The sequence below is a fragment of the Hemitrygon akajei genome, chromosome 4, assembly GCF_048418815.1.
Source record: "Hemitrygon akajei chromosome 4, sHemAka1.3, whole genome shotgun sequence".
NCBI lineage: Eukaryota > Metazoa > Chordata > Chondrichthyes > Myliobatiformes > Dasyatidae > Hemitrygon > Hemitrygon akajei.
The window spans coordinates 195,660,835-195,683,118 of record NC_133127.1 but is presented as its reverse complement, the minus strand read 5'-3'; the positions used below and the strand labels follow the sequence as shown (position 1 = coordinate 195,683,118).

Genomic DNA, 22,284 nt, shown 5'->3' with positions numbered 1-22,284 from the left:
GGACCAGACGGACTACATCCCAGAGTCCTGAGGGAGGGATAAGTCACCTGGACCAGATGGACTACACCCCAGAGTCCTGAGGGAGGGATAAGTCACCTGGACCAGATGGACTACATCCCGGAGTCCTGAGGGAGGGATAAGTCACCTGGACCAGATGGACTACATCCCAGAGTCCTGAGGGAGGGATAAGTCACCTGGACCAGATGGACTACACCCCAGAGTCCTGAGGGAGGGATAAGTCACCTGGACCAGACGGACTACATCCCAGAGTCCTGAGGGAGGGATAAATCACCTGGACCTGATGGACTACACCCCAGAGTCCTGAGGGAGGGATAAGTCACCTGGACCAGATGGACTACATCCCAGAGTCCTGAGAGAGGGATAAGTCACCTGGACCAGATGGACTAGATCCCAGAGTCCTGAGGGAGGGATGTCACCTGGACCAGACGGACTACACCCCAGAGTCCTGAGGGAGGGATAAGTCACCTGGACCAGACGGCCTACACCCCAGAGTCCTGAGGGAGGGATAAGTCACCTGGACCAGACGGACTACATCCCAGAGTCCTGAGGGAGGGATAAGTCACCTGGACCAGACGGACTACACCCCAGAGTCCTGAGGGAGGGATAAGTCACCTGGACCAGACGGACTACATCCCAGAGTCCTGAGGGAGGGATAAGTCACCTGGACCAGACGGACTACATCCCAGAGTCCTGAGGGAGGGATAAGTCACCTGGACCAGACGGACTACACCCCAGAGTCCTGAGGGAGGGATAAGTCACCTGGACCAGACGGACTACATCCCAGAGTCCTGAGGGAGGGATAAGTCACCTGGACCAGATGGACTACACCCCAGAGTCCTGAGGGAGGGATAAGTCACCTGGACCAGACGGACTACACTCCAGAGTCCTGAGGGAGGGATAAGTCACCTGGACCAGACGGACTATATCCCAGAGTCCTGAGGGAGTGATGTCACCTGGACCAGATGGACTACACCCCAGAGTCCTGAGGGAGGGATGTCACCTGGACCAGACGGACTACATCCCAGAGTCCTGAGGGAGTGATGTCACCCGGACCAGATGGACTACACCCCAGAGTCCTGAGGGAGGGATAAGTCACCTGGACCAGATGGACTACATCCCAGAGTCCTGAGGGAGGGATAAGTCACCTGGACCAGATGGACTACATCCCAGAGTCCTGAGGGAGGGATAAGTAACCTGGACCAGACGGGCTACATCCCAGAGTCCTGAGGGAGGGATAAGTCACCTGGAACAGATGGACAACATCCCAGAGTCCTAAGGGAGTGATGTCACCTGGACCAGATGGACTACATCCCAGAGTCCTGAGGGAGGGATAAGTCACCTGGACCAGACGGACTACATCCCAGAGTCCTGAGGGAGGGATAAGTCACCTGGACCAGACGGACTACACCCCGGAGTCCTGAGGGAGGGATAAGTCACCTGGACCAGATGGACAACATCCCAGAGTCCTGAGGGAGTGATGTCACCTGGACCAGATGGACTACATCCCAGAGTCCTGAGGGAGGGATAAGTCACCTGGACCAGACGGACTACACCCCGGAGTCCTGAGGGAGGGATAAGTCACCTGGACCAGATGGACTACACCCCAGAGTCCTGAGGGAGGGATAAGTCACCTGGACCAGATGGACTACACCCCAGAGTCCTGAGGGAGGGATAAGTCACCTGGACCAGACGGACTACATCCCAGAGTCCTGCGGGAGGGATAAGTTACCTGGACCAGACGGACTACATCCCAGAGTCCCGAGGGAGGGATAAGTCACCTGGACCAGATGGACTACATCCCAGAGTCCTGAGGGAGGGATAAGTAACCTGGACCAGATGGACTACATCCCAGAGTCCTGAGGGAGGGATAAGTCACCTGGACCAGACGGACTACACCCCGTAGTCCTGAGGGAGGGATAAGTCACCTGGACCAGATGGACTACACCCCAGAGTCCTGAGGGAGGGATAAGTCACCTGGACCAGACGGACTACATCCCAGAGTCCTGAGGGAGGGATAAGTCACCTGGACCAGACGGACTATATCCCAGAGTCCTGAGGGAGGGATAAGTCACCTGGACCAGACGGACTACACCCCAGAGTCCTGAGGGAGGGATAAGTCACCTGGACCAGACGGACTACATCCCGGAGTCCTGAGGGAGGGATAAGTCACCTGGACCAGACGGACTACACCCCAGAGTCCTGAGGGAGGGATAAGTCACCTGGACCAGATGGACTACACCCCAGAGTCCTGAGGGAGGGATAAGTCACCTGGACCAGATGGACTACATCCCAGAGTCCTGAGAGAGGGATAAGTCACCTGGACCAGATGGACTAGATCCCAGAGTCCTGAGGGAGGGATAAGTCACCTGGACCAGACGGACTACACCCCAGAGTCCTGAGGGAGGGATAAGTCACCTGGACCAGACGGACTACACCCCAGAGTCCTGAGGGAGGGATAAGTCACCTGGACCAGACGGACTACACCCCAGAGTCCTGAGGGAGGGATAAGTCACCTGGACCAGACGGACTACATCCCAGAGTCCTGAGGGAGGGATAAGTCACCTGGACCAGACGGACTACATCCCAGAGTCCTGAGGGAGGGATAAGTCACCTGGACCAGACGGACTACATCCCAGAGTCCTGAGGGAGGGATAAGTCACCTGGACCAGACGGACTATATCCCAGAGTCCTGAGGGAGTGATGTCACCCGGACCAGATGGACTACACCCCAGAGTCCTGAGGGAGGGATGTCACCTGGACCAGATGGACTACATCCCAGAGTCCTGAGGGAGGGATAAGTCACCTGGACCAGATGGACTACATCCCAGAGTCCTGAGGGAGGGATAAGTCACCTGGACCAGATGGACTACATCCCAGAGTCCTGAGGGAGGGATAAGTCACCTGGACCAGACGGACTACATCCCAGAGTCCTGAGGGAGGGATAAGTCACCTGGACCAGACGGACTACACCCCAGAGTCCTGAGGGAGGGATAAGTCACCTGGACCAGATGGACAACATCCCAGAGTCCTGAGGGAGTGATGTCACCTGGACCAGATGGACTACATCCCAGAGTCCTGAGGGAGGGATAAGTCACCTGGACCAGACGGACTACACCCCGGAGACCTGAGGGAGGGATAAGTCACCTGGACCAGATGGACTACACCCCAGAGTCCTGAGGGAGGGATAAGTCACCTGGACCAGATGGACTACACCCCAGAGTCCTGAGGGAGGGATAAGTCACCTGGACCAGATGGACTACACCCCAGAGTCCTGAGGGAGGGATAAGTCACCTGGACCAGACGGACTACATCCCAGAGTCCTGCGGGAGGGATAAGTTACCTGGACCAGACGGACTACATCCCAGAGTCCCGAGGGAGGGATAAGTCACCTGGACCAGATGGACTACATCCCAGAGTCCTGAGGGAGGGATAAGTAACCTGGACCAGATGGACTACATCCCAGAGTCCTGAGGGAGGGATAAGTCACCTGGACCAGATGGACTACACCCCAGAGTCCTGAGGGAGGGATAAGTCACCTGGACCAGACGGACTACATCCCAGAGTCCTGAGGGAGTGATGTCACCCGGACCAGATGGACTACACCCCAGAGTCCTGAGGGAGGGATAAGTCACCTGGACCATATGGACTACACCCCAGAGTCCTGAGGGAGGGATAAGTCACCTGGACCAGACGGACTACATCCCAGAGTCCTGAGGGAGGGATAAGTCACCTGGACCAGACGGACTACATCCCAGAGTCCTGAGGGAGGGATAAGTCACCTGGACCAGATGGACTACATCCCAGAGTCCTGAGGGAGGGATAAGTAACCTGGACCAGATGGACTACATCCCAGAGTCCTGAGGGAGGGATAAGTCACCTGGACCAGACGGACTACACCCCGTAGTCCTGAGGGAGGGATAAGTCACCTGGACCAGATGGACTACACCCCAGAGTCCTGAGGGAGGGATAAGTCACCTGGACCAGATGGACTACACCCCAGAGTCCTGAGGGAGGGATAAGTCACCTGGACCAGATGGACTACACCCCAGAGTCCTGAGGGAGGGATAAGTCACCTGGACCAGACGGACTACATCCCAGAGTCCTGAGGGAGGGATAAGTCACCTGGACCAGATGTACTACACCCCAGAGTCCTGAGGGAGGGATAAGTCACCTGGACCAGACGGACTACATCCCAGAGTCCTGAGGGAGGGATAAGTCACCTGGACCAGACGGACTACATCCCAGAGTCCTGAGGGAGGGATAAGTCACCTGGACCAGACGGACTACATCCCAGAGTCCTGAGGGAGGGATAAGTCACCTGGACCAGACGGACTACACCCCAGAGTCCTGAGGGAGGGATAAGTCACCTGGACCAGACGGACTACATCCCAGAGTCCTGAGGGAGGGATAAGTCACCTGGACCAGACGGACTACATCCCAGAGTCCTGAGGGAGGGATAAGTCACCTGGACCAGACGGACTACATCCCAGAGTCCTGAGGGAGGGATAAGTCACCTGGACCAGACAGACTACATCCCAGAGTCCTGAGGGAGGGATAAGTCACCTGGACCAGACGGACTACATCCCAGAGTCCTGAGGGAGGGATAAGTCACCTGGACCAGACGGACTACATCCCAGAGTCCTGAGGGAGGGATAAATCACCTGGACCCGATGGACTACACCCCAGAGTCCTGAGGGAGGGATAAGTCACCTGGACCAGACGGACTATATCCCAGAGTCCTGAGGGAGGGATAAGTCACCTGGACCAGATGGACTACATCTCAGAGTCCTGAGGGAGGGATAAGTCACCTGGACCAGATGGACTACATCCCAGAGTCCTGAGGAAAGGATAAGTCACCTGGACCAGATGGGCTACATCCCAGAGTCCTGAGGGAGGGATAAGTCACCTGGACCAGACGGACTACATCCCAGAGTCCTGAGAGAGGTTGCTGAAGAGATAATAGATGCATTGTTCATGATCTTTCAAGAATCACTTGATTCTGGCATAGTCCTGGAGACCTGGAAAATTGCAAATGACACCCCACTCTTTAAGAAGGAAGGAAGACAAAAGAAAGGAAATTATAGGCCAGTTAGCCTGACCTCAGTGGCTTGGAAATTGTTGGAGTCTATTATTAAGGATGAGGTTTCAGGGTACTTGGAGATTAATGATGAAATAAGTCAAAGTCAGCATGGTTTCTGTGAAGGGAAATCTTGCCTGACAAATCTGTTAGAGTTCTTCTAGGAAATAACAAGCAGGATGGACAAAGGAGAGGCAGTGGATGTCATTTACTTGGATTTTCAGAAGGCATTTGATAAGGTGCCACACATGAGGCTGCTTAACAAGATAAAATTCCATGGTATTACAGGAAAGATACTGGCATGGATAGAGGAATGGCTGACAGGCAGAAGGCGGCAAATGGGAATAAATGGGCCTTTTCTGGTTGGCTGCCGGTGACTAGCGCTGTTCTTCAGCAGTCGGTATTCAGACCACCACTTTTCACATTGTTTGTTGATGATTTAGATAGTGGAATTGATAGCTTTGTGGCAAAGTTTGAGGATGATACAAAGATGGGTGGAGGGGTAGGTAGTGCTGAGATTGCAACTGAACTTAGACAAATTGGAAGAATGGGCAAAAAAGTGGCAGATGGAATACAGTGTTGGGAAATGTACGATAATGCATTTGGTAAAATGAACAACAGTGTGGAGTATTATTAAAATGGGGAGAAGGTTCAAACATCAGAGGTGCAGAGGGACTTAGGAGACCTCGTGCAAGACTTCCTGAAGGTTAATTTACAAGTTGAGTCTGTGGTAAAGAAGGCAAATGCAATGTTGACATTTATTTCAAGGAGAATAAAATATAAGAACGAGGAGATAATGCTGAGTCTTTATAAGACACTAGTCAGGCTGCACTTGGAGTATCGTCAACAGCTTTGGGCCCCATATCTCAGAAATGTGTTGTTATTGGAGAGAGTCCAGAGGAGGTTCACGAGGATTATTCTGGGAATGAAGGGGTTAACATACGAGGAGAGTTTGGCAGTTTTGGACCCATACTTACTGGAATTTAGAAGAATGCGGGGGATCACATTGAAACCTACCAAATGTTGAAAAGTCTAGATAAGGCGAATGCGGATGAGGAGAGAATGCTTCCTCCAGTGGGGGTATCCAGAACTAGAAGGCACAACCTCAAAATTGAGGGTTAACCTTTAAGAACAGAAGTAAGGAGGAATTTTTTTAGCCAAAGTGTGGTGAACCTGTGGAATGCTCTGCCACAGACTGTGCTGGAGGCCAAATCTGTGGGTATATTCAAAGCAGAAGTTTATAGATTCTTGATTGGTCAGGGCATCAAGTGATATGGGGAGAGGGCAGGTGTATAAGGTTGAATGGGATCGGCGGTCAGCCATGATGAAATGGCGGAGTGGACTCAATTAGGTGAATGGCCTAATTCTGCTCCTATGTCTTATGGCCTTATGGTCTAAGAGTTTGTACGTTCTCCCTGTGATCATGTGGATTTCCTCTGAGTGCTCCAATCTCCTGCCACAGTCCAAAGACGTACTGGTTGGTAGTTTAATTTGGCATTGCAAATTGTCCCATGATTAGGCCAGTGTTAAATCGGGGATTGTTGGGCGTCATGGCTCGATCGGTTGGAAGGGCCCACTCCACACTGTATCTCAATAAATAAATGATAGACCAACCCCTTCTGCCTACACCATGTCCATACCCTTCCATTTCCTCACATCCATGTGCCTATCCCTTCTGCCTACACCATGTCCATACCCTTCCATTTCCTCACATCGATGTGCCTATCCCTTCTGCCTACACCATGTCCATACCCTTCCATTTCCTCACATCCATGTGCCTATCCCTTCTGCCTACACCATGTCCATACCCTTCCATTTCCTCACATCCATGTGCCTATCCCCTCTGCCTACACCATGTCCATACCCTTCCATTTCCTCACATCCATGTGCCTATCCCTTCTGCCTACACCATGTCCATACCCTTCCATTTCCTCACATCCATGTGCCTATCCCCTCTGCCTACACCATGTCCATACCCTTCCATTTCCTCACATCCATGTGCCTATCCCTTCTGCCTACACCATGTCCATACCCTTCCATTTCCTCACATCCATGTGCCTATCCCTTCTGCCTACACCATGTCCATACCCTTCCATTTCCTCACATCCATGTGCCTATCCCTTCTGCCTACACCATGTCCATACCCTTCCATTTCCTCACATCCATGTGCCTATCCTTTCTGCCTAACAATGTCCATACCCTTCCATGTCCCTCATATCCAAGTGCCAATCCTTTCTGCCTACACCATGTCCATACCCTTCCATTTCCTCACATCCATGTGCCTATCCTTTCTGCCTAACAATGTCCATACCCTTCCAAGTCCCTCACATCCATGTGCCAATCCCTTCTGCCTACACCATGTCCATACCTTTCCATTTCCCACATTCATATGCCTATATAAACACCTCTTAAAAATCTCTAATGTATCTGCCTCTAACCCCACCCCAGCTGCACATTCCAGGCCCCCCCCCCTCTGTGTGAAGAAACTTGCCCCTCACAACTGCTTTGAAATTACCCCCTCTGTGAGAGGGGAGAGATTTGACAGGAACCTGAAAAGCAACTTACTTACAGAAATGGTGATATGTATATGGAAAGGCTTGAAGAGGATGTGGTTGGAACACAACAGATCCTGGAAACCCTGAGCAACACACACAAAATGCTGGAGGAACTCAGCAGGTCAGGAGAGGAACAAACAGTCGATGTCTCAGGCCGAGACCCTTCATCAGATCTCAGTCTGAGATATTCAGTTTTCTTTGCATTAGACAAAGGAGCAGAATTGGGCCATTCAGCCCATTGAGTCTACTCTGCCATTCCATTACGGCTGATTTATTTTCCCTCTCAACCCCAATCTCCTGCCTTCTCCCCGTAACCTATGACACACCAACTAATCAAGAACCTATCAACTTAAACATAGAAACATACAGCACAGTTCAGGCCCTTCGGCCCACAATGTTGTGCCAACCTGAAACCCTGCCTTCCATATAACCCTCCACCTTAAATTCCTCCATATACCTGTCCAGTAGTCTCTTAAATTTCACTGGTGTATCTGCCTCCACCACTGACTCAGGCAGTGCATTCCACGCACCAACCACTCTCTGAGTGAAAAACCTTCCTCTAATATCCCCCTTGAACTTCCCTCACCTTACCTTAAAGCCACGTCCTTCTTCTACTTCAAATATACCCAATGACTCGGCCTCCACAGCCATCTGTGGCAAAGAATTCCACAGATTCACCTCCCTCTGAAAGAAAGGGAGTTTGTGGAGTGCCTCCGAGATGGATTCTTAGAACAGTTTGTACTGGAGCCTACCAGGGAGAAGGCAATTCTAGATTTAGTGTTGTGCAATGAACCGATTTGATCAGGGACCTCGAGATAAAGGAACCATTAGGAGGTAGTGACCATAATATGGTATGTTTTAACCTACAATTTGAGAAGGAGAAGGGAAAATCGGATGTGTCAGTATTACAGTTGAACAAAAGGAACTATGGAGCTATGAGAGAGGAGCTGGCCAAAGTTGAATGGAACAATACCCTAGCAGGGAAGACAGTGGAACAACAATGGCAGGTATTTCTGGGAATAATGCAGAAGGTGCAGGATCGGTTCATTCCAAAGAGGAAGAAAGATCCTAAGGGGAGTAAGGGGTGGCCGTGGTGACGAGGGAAGTAAAGGGCAGTATAAAAATAAAAGAGAAGTATAACATAGCAAAGATGAGCGGGAAACTGGAGGACTGGGAAGCTTTTAAAGAGCAACAGAAGATAATAAAAAAGGCAATACGCCAAGAAAAAATCAGGTACGAAGGTAAACTAGCCAAGAATATAAAGGAGGATAGTAAAAGCTTCTTTAAGTATGTGAATAGCAAAAAAATAGTTAAGACCAAAACTGGGCCATTGAAGACAGAAATGGGTGAATTTATTATGGGGAACAAGGAAATGGCAGACGAGTTGAACAGGTACTTTGGATCTGTCTTCACTAGGGAAGACACATACAATCTCCCAGATGTAATAGTGGCCAAAGGAACTAGGGTAAAGGATGAACTGAAGGAAATTTATATTAGGCAAGAAACGGTGTTGGATAGACTGTTGAGTCTGAAGGCTGATAAGTCCCCGGGACCTGATGGTCTGCATCCCAGGGTACTTAAAGAGGTGGCTCTAGAAATCGTGGATGCATTGGTAATCATTTTCCAATGTTCTATAGATTCAGGAACAGTTCCTGCTGATTGGAGGGTAGCTAATGTTGTCCCACTTTTCAAGAAAGGAGGGAGAGAGAAAACAGGGAATTATAGACCGGTTAGCCTGACGTCAGTGGTGGGAAAGATGCTGGAGTCAATTATAAAAGAGGAAATTATGACACATTTGGATAGCAGTAGAAGGATCAGTCCGAGTCAGCATGGATTTATGAAGGGAAAATCATGCTTGATCAATCTTCTGGAGTTCTTTGAGGATGTAACTATGAAAATGGACAAGGGAGAGCCAGTGGATGTAGTGTACCTGGACTTCCAGAAAGCTTTTGATAAAGTCCCACATAGGAGATTAGTGGGCAAAATTAGGGCACATGGTATTGGGGGCAGAGTACTGACATGGATTGAAAATTGGCTGGCTGACAGGAAACAAAGAGTAGCGATTAACGGGTCCCTTTCGGAATGGCAGGCTGTGACCAGTGGGGTACCGCAAGGTTCGGTGCTGGGACCGCAGCTGTTTACGATATACATTAATGATTTAGATGAAGGGATTAAAAGTAACATTAGCAAATTTGCTGATGACACAAAGCTGGGTGGCAGTGTGAAATGTCAGGAGGATGTTATGAGAATGCAGGGTGACTTGGACAGGTTGGGTGAGTGGGCAAATGTATGGCAGATGCAGTTTAATGTGGATAAATGTGAGGTTATCCATTCTGGTGGCAAGAACAGGAAGGCAGATTACTATCTAAATGGAGTCAAGTTAGGAGAAGGGGAAGTACAATGAGATCTAGGTGTTCTTGTACATCAGCCAATGAAAGCAAGCATGCAGATACAGCAGGCAGTGAAGAAAGCTAATGGCATGCTGGCCTTTATAACAAGAGGAATTGAGTATAGGAGTAAAGAGGTCCTTCTGCAGCTGTACAGGGCCCTGGTGAGACTCCACCTGGAGTATTGTGTACAGTTTTGGTCTCCAAATTTGAGGAAGGACATTCTTGCTGTTGAGGGAGTGCAGCGTAGGTTCACAAGGTTAATTCCCGGAATGGCGGGACTGTCATATGTTGAAAGATTGGAGCGACTGGGCTTGTATACACTGGAATTTAGAAGGATGAGAGGGGATCTGATTGAAACATATAAGATTATTAAGGGATTGGACATGCTGGAGGCAGGAAGCATGTTCCGCTGACTGATGGGTGAGTCCAGAACTAGAGGCCACAGTTTAAGAATAAGGGGTAGGCCATTTAGAACAGAGATGCAGAAAAACTTTTTCACCCAGAGAGTTGTGGATATGTGGAATGCTCTGCCCCAGAAGGCAGTGGAGGCCAAGTCTCTGGGTGCCATTCAAGAGAGAGTTAGATAGAGCTCTTATAGATAGCGGGGTCAAGGGATATGGGGAGAGGGCAGGAACAGGGTACTGATTGTGTATGATCAGCCATGATCACAGTGAATGGTGGTGCTGGCTAGAAGGGCCGAATGGCCTACTCCTGCACCTACTGTCTATTGTCTCTGGCTAGAGAAATCCTCCTCAACTCTGTTCTAAATATACGTTCCTCTATTCTGTGGCCGTGCCCTCTGGTCCTAGACACCCCAACTGCAGGAAGCATCCTCTCCACATCTACTTTATCCAGGCCTTTCAATATTCGATGGGTTTCAATGCGATCCCCCCCTTCATTCTTCTAAACTCCAGTGAGTACAGGCCCAGAGCCATCAAACGCCACCCATACGTTAACCCTTTCAGTCCCAGAACCATTCTCTGGCTAATGAAATCTCTCCTCATCTCTGTTGAGGTAGCTGCGCGACTCTCCTCTTTGGAATCTCAAGAACATCTCGCTGAGTCTTTCCATTCCCGACGCTGGCGCTGAATCGGCTAGCGTTAGGACCTAGCAGACTCCCAAGTGAACAGGAACTGCTTCTTCTAATATTGTTTCCATTTTCTGTGTTTTATTTCTTTTGTAAATTTACTTGAAGGGCCAAAGGCTGGTGGCTGAACCCGCTCCACCTGCCCTGTCTCATCGCGGGGGGATGAGCAGGTGGGCGATGTTTGATGTTCGTTCTAGCCCCCAGACTCTCCTCTCTTCCCCTCTCACCTACCCTTCGTATGTGGAGTGTAGATGCACTGGCGAGCTGTGAAACTGTGTGTGTGAGAGAGGGAGAGGAAGAACGTGAGAGAGGGAGAGAGAGAAAGAGAGAGAGAGAGAGAGAGAGGGAGGGGGAGGGAGGGGAGGGAGGGGGGGAGAGAGAGAGAGGAGGGAGAGGAGAGAGGAGAGAGAGAGAGAGAGAGAGGAGAGAGAGGAGAGAGAGAGAGAGAGAGAGAGAGAGAGAGGAGAGAGAGAGAGAGAGAGAGAGAGAGAGAGAGAGAGAGAGAGAGAGAGAGAGAGAGAGAGAGAGAACGAATGCGTTGAGTTGCACAGCGAGGGACAGAAAGAGACAGAGACACGAGCTGGTGCGGAGCGGAGCGGCGGCGGTATGCAAGCATGGTTCTAATCCTGGCACCACATCCTGATCGCGCTGTTTCAATCTTTCAGGCGAGGGACAGCAAGCCGCGGTAAAACCAGAGAGTGATCCGAGCCAGTCTGTCGCTGTCCAGGTAAGCGCAAGGGGTGCCTTCCAGTCCTATTGTGTACGGCAGAGGGAGTGAGTATGGGTTTCGAATTGGGTGTGTGTGAGGGGTTAGTGTCTCCCTGAGTGTCTGTCTCTGTGTGTTATACTGTACAACGCACGTCTTTGTGTGTTATACTGTATGTCAGTATGCGTTCGTCTCTGCGTGTGTCATTGTGTGTGTGGATCTATGTATATATATGTATGTATGCGTGTGGGTCTGTGTATGTGTATATGTGTGTTTGGGTCTGTGTGTGTGTGTGTGTGTGTGTGTGTGTGTGTGTGTGTGTGTGTGTGTGTGTGTGTGTGTGTGTGTGTGTGTGTGTGTGTGTGTGTTTGGGTTTGTGTATGTGTGTTTGTGTTTGTGTATATGTATGTGGGTCCGTGTGTGTGTTGCACAGGGGAAGGGAGCCAGGGTCTAGAAGGTAGGTGCACAGCGGGAGGAGGTTTGTCAGCTGCCCGGCTGTGTGGGGTTTGGGGCAGGAGATAGCAGGGGGTAAGTGAGATTGGGACATGCGGCTCAGAATTAACCCTTTGCTGGCTTGGAAGCTGCCAGCCTTCTGCATCCTGCCATGCCCTCACCCCCTCAGCCCACATCTCTGTGAGGTAATATGGGGGTATCAGCAATCCATTTAACCAGGGTAACACACACACAAAGATGCTGGGGGAAATCAGCAGGTCAGACAGCATCTGTGGAGATGCAGAAGTAATTGATGTTCAGGCTGAGACTCTTTCTGCTTTATCTAACCGCCGCAGTTGTCTAAACTCCCCCTGCCTCTCTTCCCTCCCGCCAAACATTCCCCCTCTCTCCCTCCCTCACTCCCCTAACTCCCTGTTTTCCCACCCCTCACTCCTCTGCTCCCCCTCCCTCCACCAGATTTATTCTTCCCTCACCCATCTTATTTTCCTTTCCTCCTCCTCCCTCCCCAAGCTAAACCTCTCCCTCTCCTTCCTTCCCCTCCCCTCTCCTACCCTTTCCTTCACCCTTCTCACCCCTTCCTCCTTGCTGGGGGTGATCCCAAGAATTTGGGTTGGGCACCCAGGGATGCAGCTGGGTAGAGTGACATGGGCAGATGTAGGCCATTCAGCCCATCAAGTCTGCTCCACCATTCCATCCTGGCTGATCTGTTATCCCTCTCTGCCCCATTCTCCTGCCTTCTCCCCGTAACCTTTGACACACTCACTAATCAGGAACCCATCAACCTCTGCTTTAAATGTACCCAGTACCTGTGGCAATGATTCACTACTCTCTGGCTCATCGAATCGGACAATCGGATCCAGCTGTTGCTGAGTGGGGAGAGGGATGAGAGTGGGGAGAGGTAAGGTGAGGGTTGAGGTGGAGTCACTGCACCCCCCCCCCCCCCATGACCTTGCCCATTCTGCGGTGACTGAAGGGGGATTCAGTCTTCACTGGTACATTCTCACTATCAATTGGCTCTTAATCTTCAAAACTGACCCACCCCACAATGTAATAACCATCCCTTTATTTATTTATTTATTTATCAATATGATATATTGATCTAGAGATACAGCATGGAACAGGCCCCTCCGGCCTTTTGACGCACATTGTCCTAGCAACCCCGATTTAACCCCAGCCTCATTACAGGAGAATTTACTGCGACCAATTAACCTACTATCCAGTAGGTCTTTGGTCTGTGGGAGGAAACTGGAGCTCCTGGGGAGAACTCAGACATTCTACGGGGAGGATGTACAGGGACTCCTTACAAGAACAGTGCTGGAATTGAACTTTAAACTTCAGAATGCCCCCTGCTGTAACAGTGTCACGCTAACCACAATACTACCATGGGCCTCTTCTCCACCCCCCACACCCATAGAATTTCTCATTCTTTTTTGGGGGTTTTCCTTCTAGAGATGGGGGGGAGGGGGGTCTGAACAGAAAGTTCAGCTGTCTATTTCCCTAATGCAGACATGGCCCCATGGAGTCCAGGGGCGGGAGACAAGCTGATCGGACCAATTAATGAGAAGCCACAAAGGTCTTCTTACCAGCTCCAACCCACCTCCACAACCTTCCTTTCCCTTTCTTCCATGGTCCTCTGTTCTTCACCTCTGGGGTATGGGCAGGAGGTACAGGAGCCTCAGGTCCCACACCACCAGGTTCAGGAATAGTTATTACCCTTGACCATCAGGTCCCACACCACCAGGTTCAGGATCAATTATTACCCTCAACCATCAGGTCCACACCACCAGGTTCAGGAACAGTTATTACCCCTCGACCATCAGGCTCTTGAACCAAAGAGGATAACTTTGCTCACCCTAACAGCGAACTGCTCCCACAATCTATGGATTCACTTTCAAGGACTCTTCATCTCATGTTCTCAATATTCATGTATTTATTTGTTTAGTAGTTGCACAGTTTGTCTTCTTTTGCATGTTGGCTGTTTGTCAGTTTTTGTTTTTCCTTGATTTGATTATATTTATCATGAATACTCACAAGTAAATCAATCTCAGAATAATATATAGAGACAGTATGCCTTGTTCATCTTCTTCTTCATCAGCCCTACTGGGGGATAGGCTCACCAGAGTCCTCTGTCATTGAAAAACATAGAAACATAGAAAACCCTACAGCACAATACAGGCCCTTCGTCCCACAAAGCTGTGCTGAACATGTCCCTACCTTAGAACTACCCATAGCCCTCTATTTTTCTAAGCTCCATGGATCCATCCAGGAGTCTCTTAAAAGACCCTATCGTTTCTGCCTCTACCACTGCCACCGGCAGCCCATTCCACACACTCACCACTCTCTGCGTAAAAAAACTTACCCCTGACAACTCCTCTGTACCAGCTCCCCAGCACCTTAAAACTATGCCCTCTCATGTTAGCCATTTCAGTCCTGGGAAAAAGCCTCTGACTATCCACACGATCAATGCCTCTCATTACCTATCAGGTCACCTCTCATCCTCTTACTCCAAGGAAAAAAGGCTGAGTTCACTCAACCTATTCTCATAAGACATGCTCCCCAATCCAGGCAGCTTCCCTGTAAATCTCCTCTGCATCCTTTCTATGGCTTCCACATCCTTCCTGTAGTGAGGTGACCAGAATTGAGCACAGTACTCCAAGTGGGGTCTGACTAGGGTACCATATAGCTGCAACATTACCTCTCGGCTCTTAAACTCAATCCCTCGATTGATGAAGGCCAATGCACTGTATGCCTTCTGAACCACAGAGTCAACCAGCGTAGCAGCTTTGAGTGTCCTATGGACTCAGACTCCAAGATCCCTCTGATCCTCCACATTGCCAAGAGTCTTGCCATTAATGCTGCATTCTGCCATTATATTTGACCTACCAAAATGAATCTCACACTTATCTAGGTTGAACTCCATCTGCCACTTCTCAGCCCAGATTTGCATCCTATCAATGTCCTGCTGTAACTTCTGACAGCCCTCCACACTATCCACCACACCCCCAACCTTAGTGTCATCAGCAAATTTATTAACCCATTCCTCCACTTCCTCATCCAGGTCATTTATAAAAATTGCAAAGAGTAGGGGTCCCAGAACAGATTACTGAGGCACACCACTGGTGACCGACCTCCATGCAGAATATGACCCATCTATAACCACTTCTTTGCCTTTTGTGGGCAAGCCAGTTGTGGATCCACAAAGCAATGTCCCCTTGGATCCCATGCCTCCTTACTTTCTCAATAAGCCTAGCATGGGGTTCCTTATCAAATGCCTTGCTGAAATCCATATACACTACATCTACAGCTCTACCTTCATCAATGTGTTTAGTCACATCTTCAAAAAATTCAATCAGGATTGTAAGGCACGACCTGCCCTTGACAAAGCCATGCTGACTATTTCTAATCATATTATACCTCTCCAAATGTTCATAAATCCTGCCTCTCAGGATCTTCTCCATCAATTTACCAACCACTGAAGTAAGACTCACTGGTCTATAATTACCTGGGCTATCCCTACTCCCTTTCTTGAATAAGGGAACAACATCCACAACCCTCCAATCCTCCAGAACCTCTCCCATTCTCATTGATAATACAAAGATCATCGCCAGAGGCTTAGCAATCTCCCCCCTCACTTCCCACAACAGCCTGGGGTACATCCTGTCTGGTCCCAGTGACTTATCCAACTTGATACTTTCCAAAAGTTCCAGCACATCCTCTTTCTTAATATCTACATGTTCAAGCTTTTCAGTCTGCTGCAAGTCATCCCTACAATCGCCAAGGTCCTTTTCCATAGTGAATACTGAAGTAAAGTATTCATTAAGTACCTCTGCCATCTCCTCTGGTTCCATACTCACTTCTCCACTGTCACACTTGATTGGTCCTATTCTCTCATGTCTTATCCTCTTGCTCTTCACATACTTGTAGAATGCCTTGGGGTTTTCCTTAATCCTGTCCGCCAAGGCCTTCTCATGGCCCCTTCTGGCTCTCCTAATTTCCTTCTTAAGCTCCTTCCTGCTAGCCTTATAATCTTCTAGATCTCTATCATTACCTATCTTTTTGAACCTTTTGTAAGCTCTTCTTTTCTTCTTGACTAGATTTACAACAGCCTTTGTACAGCACAGTTCCTGTACCCTACCATCCTTTCCCTGTCTCATTGGAATGTAACTGCGCAGAACCCCACGCAAATATCCCCTGAACATTTGCCACATTTCTTCCGTACGTTTCCCTGAGAACATCTGTTTCCAATTTATGCTTCCAATTTATACCCCTACTTCCCTATCTGCTCCTCGAGGTCCCTGTTACTATTGGGTGGTCTATAAAAAACACCCAGTAGAGATATTGATCCCTTCCTAACTTCCGCCCACAGAGACTCTGTAGACAACCCCTTGATGGCGTCCTCCTTTTCTGCAGCTGTGACACTATCTCTGATCAACAGTACCACGCCCCCACCTCTTTTGCCTCTCTCTCTGTCCTTTCTGAAACATTTGAAGCCTGGCACTCGATGGCCCCTGCACCATCCAAGTCTCTGTAATGACCACAACATCATAGCTCCAAGTGCTGATCCACGCTCTCTCATCTGCTTTATTCATAGTATTCCTCGCATTAAAATAGACACATCTCAAACCATCGGTCTGAGCGCGTCCCTTCTCTATCACCTGCCTATCCTCCCTTCCCTACTGTCCACAAGTTTTCTCTGTTGTCCTGGGCTGAGAAGGTTGATTGTCCCAGTGGCTTCCACTTTCACCACGTGATTTCATATGTCTTCTCGGTGAAGATCCTTCCTCTCCTAGGGATGAGGAAGGACATGGACATCGTGTAGGCTGAAGGGATGAGTTTAGTTGGCCGTTTGAGTCTTAATTTAATTGGTTTGGCATCACGTTATTGGTCCAAGGCCCTGCTCCTGTGCCCTACAGTTCTATGTTCTAACCTAGGAGAACATCCAGGAGAAATGGGAGCAAGACTTTTTTTTACAACCATACAGTTGTTCCAGATTTCAATTCACAGCAAAGTCAGAGACAAAGCCTTGGAAACAGTATCACGAACAGGAACTAATTAAAATTATGGTGCCATGGTAGCGCAGCGGTTGGTATGATGATGTTACAGCTAGGGCCATTCCAGATTTTGGAGTTCAATTCCAGAGCAGTTCTGTAAGGAGTCTCTGTACATCCTCCCTGTGGAATGCATGGGTTTTCCCTGAGTGCTCTGGTTTCCTCCCACAGTCCAGATAGATTAATTGGTGATTGTCAATTGTCCCATGATTAGGGTAGAGTTAATTGGGCTTGTCAGGGGTTGCTGGGGCAGCGTGGTGCTGTATCGCTAAATAAATAAATGAAAATGCAAAGGCTCCCATGCTTGTTAAGAAAGGCATTTATTCCCTGGGGTAGTGCCCAGTGGTTCTAGAGCATCCCCACGGTACGTGTGAACAGCATTCCCTCTAACGTTTTGTTTACAGCTGTGCAGACCAAGCATCGCTCTGAACAGGGAATTTTTACACTACACAGCAATTTCAATTGTTTTTATAATGTGAATACTATATTTCAAACGAAAACTGAAAGATCACATACTTTTGAATTTATTTATTAATTGAAAGGTATAATGAAGTGCAGTACACCAAAGAAAATCCTCCACGTTTGTAAGCTTTTGCGTCCCATTCCAGAAGGGCTATGTGCGCGGGAGCATTTCAGTTACTGCGCGGTCGCGCATCCACGCAGCTTAGACGGACCAGTATCCGTGGACTCCGTGTGTCCACTCTCCGCGGTTATCCGGGCACAGATAGACCCCCGGAACATCGCCAGGCTGCCCGCACCGGTGGGACCCGCCGCTGCCCGCTTCTAGGACTAACGAATAGCTATCTTTGCCAGCCCCAGGAATAAGTTTACTCAGACATTTACATCCCTCCCTGCCCCCTCCTCCATTCTGGATAATACCACATATAAATAGGGTGGGAGGGGAGCCTCTGAGAAGGTAGAAGTATACAACCTAAAATTCTTACTTTTCACAGACATCCACGAAACAAGAAATCCCTAAGAATGAATGATAGGAACTCCAAAGCCGCTCCTCCCATACACAAGCAGCAGCAGAAACATTGACCCTCCCTCTCCCCCCCCCCCCACCAAACTATGCAACAATAGCTAAAGTCCTCCAAGGAGACCTTGATCCAAAGTCCTACCAAAAACTACAGTCCATAACCCAGCGAGCGCTTCGGTATCCCATACAGGCTCCCTCGCTCCGTCAAGGGGGGACTGGCAGCTCCTGCACCAATGAGAACAGGAGACCAGCAGCTTGCTGTTCCAAATGTTACAACCTTCCACATCGCTTCTCCAAGACTCCTGACTACATTGGATGGTACCTTGGCAATTATCTATCCATCATATTACCAAATGCTGCACACTTAAATGTTTTGTCCCCCAGGCAATTAATCTGATCGACCACTCTAGTTAGCCCTTCCATCCCACTCGATCTATTACCCCGTCACTGTACTGTAAACACTTCAAACCACGTTTTTGGCGTGACATGTGACAAGAAACTTATAATGTAAGCAACATTATAGAGCGGTTGAAGTGTTTACTTTTAAAGAAACTTTTAAGATGGCCTGAATTTTCGTTGCTTTAAAGTTCATCCAGGCGATTTTCATTGGAAAGTATTAGTTTGGGTACATTTGTAGTCTTTGAGTAAATATTTATGATGATCCCTTTACTCAGTGTAGTAATAGTTTAATAGTAGTTAAGATCTTGGAGGTAAACGAGATTAGAGATTTTCTAAACACAAGAGATTCTGCAGATGCTGAAAATCCAGAGCCCCACACACTCACACACACACTCTCTCTCTCTCTCACACACACACACACACACACACACACACACACACACACACACACACACACACACACACACACACACACACACACACACACACACACACACACGGAACTCAGCAGGTCAGGCAGCATCTGAGGAGAGGAATAAATGGTGGACATTTCGGGGTGAGACCCTTTATCAGGACTCCCGATGAAAGGTCTTGGCCCGAAATGTTAGCTGTTTAAAGATTCAAGATTGTTTAATGTCATTTCCAGTGCACAAGTGCGAAGGAGAATGAAATAATTGTTACTCTGGATCCGATGCAGCACAAAAACACATAATAAGATTAAGAACACAGTAATAAAAAAAACTCAATGAATATAAATGCATAAGATAGCTTCTATACATAGATTGATTGTATGTCCATAAAGTGATACTAGGTGACTGACGGGAGATAATAAAGTAATGATGGAGTTAGTGGGTGGAGGTGTTGATCAGCCTCACTGCTTGGGGAAAGTAACTGATTTTGAGTCTGGTGTTCCTGGTGTGGATGCTGTGTAACCTCCCCCGATGGGAGTGGGACAAACAGGCCGTGAGCAGGGTGGGTGGGATCCTTCCTGATCCTACCGGCCCTTTTCCGCCACTTTTCTGTATACTGTATGTGTCCTTGATGGCGGGTAGGCTGGTGCCGGTGATGTGTTGGGTAGTTCTGACTGTCTGTTGAGGAGTCTTCCTGCCCACTGCAGTGCAGTGTCTGTACTAAGCAGTGATGCAGCTGGATGTTCTAACCTTGCGAAGAGAAAAACACATCTGCTGGGGCTAATTTTTCTGCTCCTCAGTAAAGATTTTCCAAATGGAAAGTTTAGAGCAGCAGAGTATTTCATTTTTTTTAAAAAAAACTATTTTACCTGTGTTTTAAGCTAACCAATTTTTGGAAAATTAACAAATTCAAATTCATCTGTTAATCTGATCAACCATTGTTATTACGTCCCCACCCCCTCTATCTATTAGCTCCCTGTCTCTGCACTGCAGTGTCAACACTTAAAACATCTTTTTATAATGCTGTTTACATTGTCAATACCTGTTGGTATTTACATATTTATGCACATTTTATTCCACATCCGTAGTTCTAAGTCTATTTTTATACAATCTTTACTGTTTATAATTGTTTTTTGTTGTGTGTATACCCTGACCAACACACCACAGCACCTCCCTAATACATGTAAGTGTACACAGTGAATAAAGTTGATCCTTGGTCCTGTTGTTTCAAACTGCAGTCCCCACAGATTGGCACACTCCTGGGGGTTATCTTATTTAATTATATAGACATACAGTGCAGAGCAGACACGTCCAGCCCTTCAAGCTGTGCTGACCCAGTAGCCACTGCTTCAACCTGACCCTAATCACGGGACAATTTACAACGGCCAGTTAACCTACCCGGTATGTCTTTGGGCCTTGGGAGGAAGCTGGGGCACCCCGAGGAAACCCATGCATTCCACAGGGAGGACATACAGCAACTCCTTACAGAGATTGAACTTCAAACTCCGGCACTCCAAGCTGTAATAACATCACATTGACTGCTACGCCAGCTTTGGGGATCTGTTACAATACTCTGACCAGTTTAGTTCAGTCTGTACCTCTGTGTGTGCCTGTGACTTTGCTGAAAGCAGGTTTTTCATTGTCCCTGTGTCTCACCGTACTTTTGCACATACAACATAGAACATAGAACTTGTGCATCTACAGAACAGTTTTTAAAAAATCTGTTAATATTATTGTGCTATATGTGATATATACAGACACGCTGTGTTTTGCGTCTTTGCATCTTGGTCTCTGAGGAAAATTGTTTTGTTGAGCTGTATACATGTGTAGAGTTGAATGACAATATACTTGAACATTAGACAGTACAGCACAATAAGTCCCTTCAGCCTAAATGTTGTTCTGACATTTTAACCTACCCTGACATCAATCTAACTCCATCGCTTCTATATAGCTCATCATTTTTCTATCATCCATGTGCCCATCTAAGAGTCTCATAAATGTCCCTAATGTATCTGTCTCTGCCACCAGCCCAAGAAGGGTGTTCCACGCACCCACCACTCCCTGTGTAAAGAAAACTGACATCCCCCCTATACTTTCCTCCAATCACCTTAAAATTATGCCCCCTTGTGCAGCCATTTCCGTCCTGGGAAAATATTTCTGGCTGTCAACATCCCCCCCATTTTTTTTTACAGCTGCGCAGACTAACCATTGCCCTGAGCAGGAAATTTTTACTCAGTCTGAAAAACTGCGCTTAAATAAAACATTATATAAAAGAAAATTCCAGCTGTGCCGCTACAAAGGCTGTGTGTGTGGGAGCATTTCAGGTACTGTGCAGCCAGCTTAGAGAGAACCGTGCTGGCTGTCCACTCTATCTGTGCCTGTTTTCAGCTTGTACACCTCAATCCAGTCTCCTCTCATCCTTCACTCCAGAAAGAAAAGCTCTAACTGGCTCATCCTTTACTCATGAGACATCCTCTCTAATCCGTAGAGCTTCATAGTACATCTCCTCCACACCCTCTCCAAAGCTAATGAGGCGACCAGAGCTGAACACAATACTCCAAGTGTGGTCTAATCAGGATTTATCGAGCTGCAACATTACCTTTGGCTTTTGAACTCAATCCCCCGACTAATGAAGGCCAACACACCATTCACATTCTTAACCGCCGTGGTATCTTTGAGGGATCTATGGATGTGGACCCCAAGATCTCTCTGGACTTCCACACTGATAAGATAACTTCACATGACGGTAAACTGGACCTGACTTGAAGCCTTCACAATTTTCAATTCCACTGTCTTATTCAAGTGCCTCAACTCCACCTCCCTATCAACTCTCCTCACCTGGGTCCACCCATTGCCTGCAGATCTTGTGCCACTCCTTCTCCCTCAACCTCTTTTTCTCCCCGCCGCAATTTCCTTCCATGTTCTGACCTGAAACTTCAACTATCCATACCACAGACGCAGCCTGGCCCATTGAATTCCTTCAGCACTTTCCTGCGTCACTCTCAGTTCCCGCATCTTCAACCTCTTGCATCTGGTCCTTTTGCTCACAAAAGCCCTCTTACAGATACAGTCGGGTCTTTTAAGAGCCTATTATGCAGCTTGGAAAAATAGAGGGCTTTGCGCTAGGGAAATTCTAGGCAGTCTCTAGAGTAGGTTACA

General features: G+C 48.4%; 1 protein-coding gene across 1 annotated transcript in view; it reads left to right on the top strand.

The window, feature by feature from the left end:
• Nucleotides 1–11,635: 11,635 nt before the first annotated feature.
• Nucleotides 11,636–22,284, top strand: part of pde2a (phosphodiesterase 2A) — a 303,048-nt gene continuing 292,399 nt past the window's right edge. Inside the window, exon 1 of the mRNA XM_073044332.1 lies at nucleotides 11,636–11,857. The gene's annotated coding sequence lies outside the window, so the exon portion shown is untranslated. The remainder of the gene's footprint in view (nucleotides 11,858–22,284) is intronic.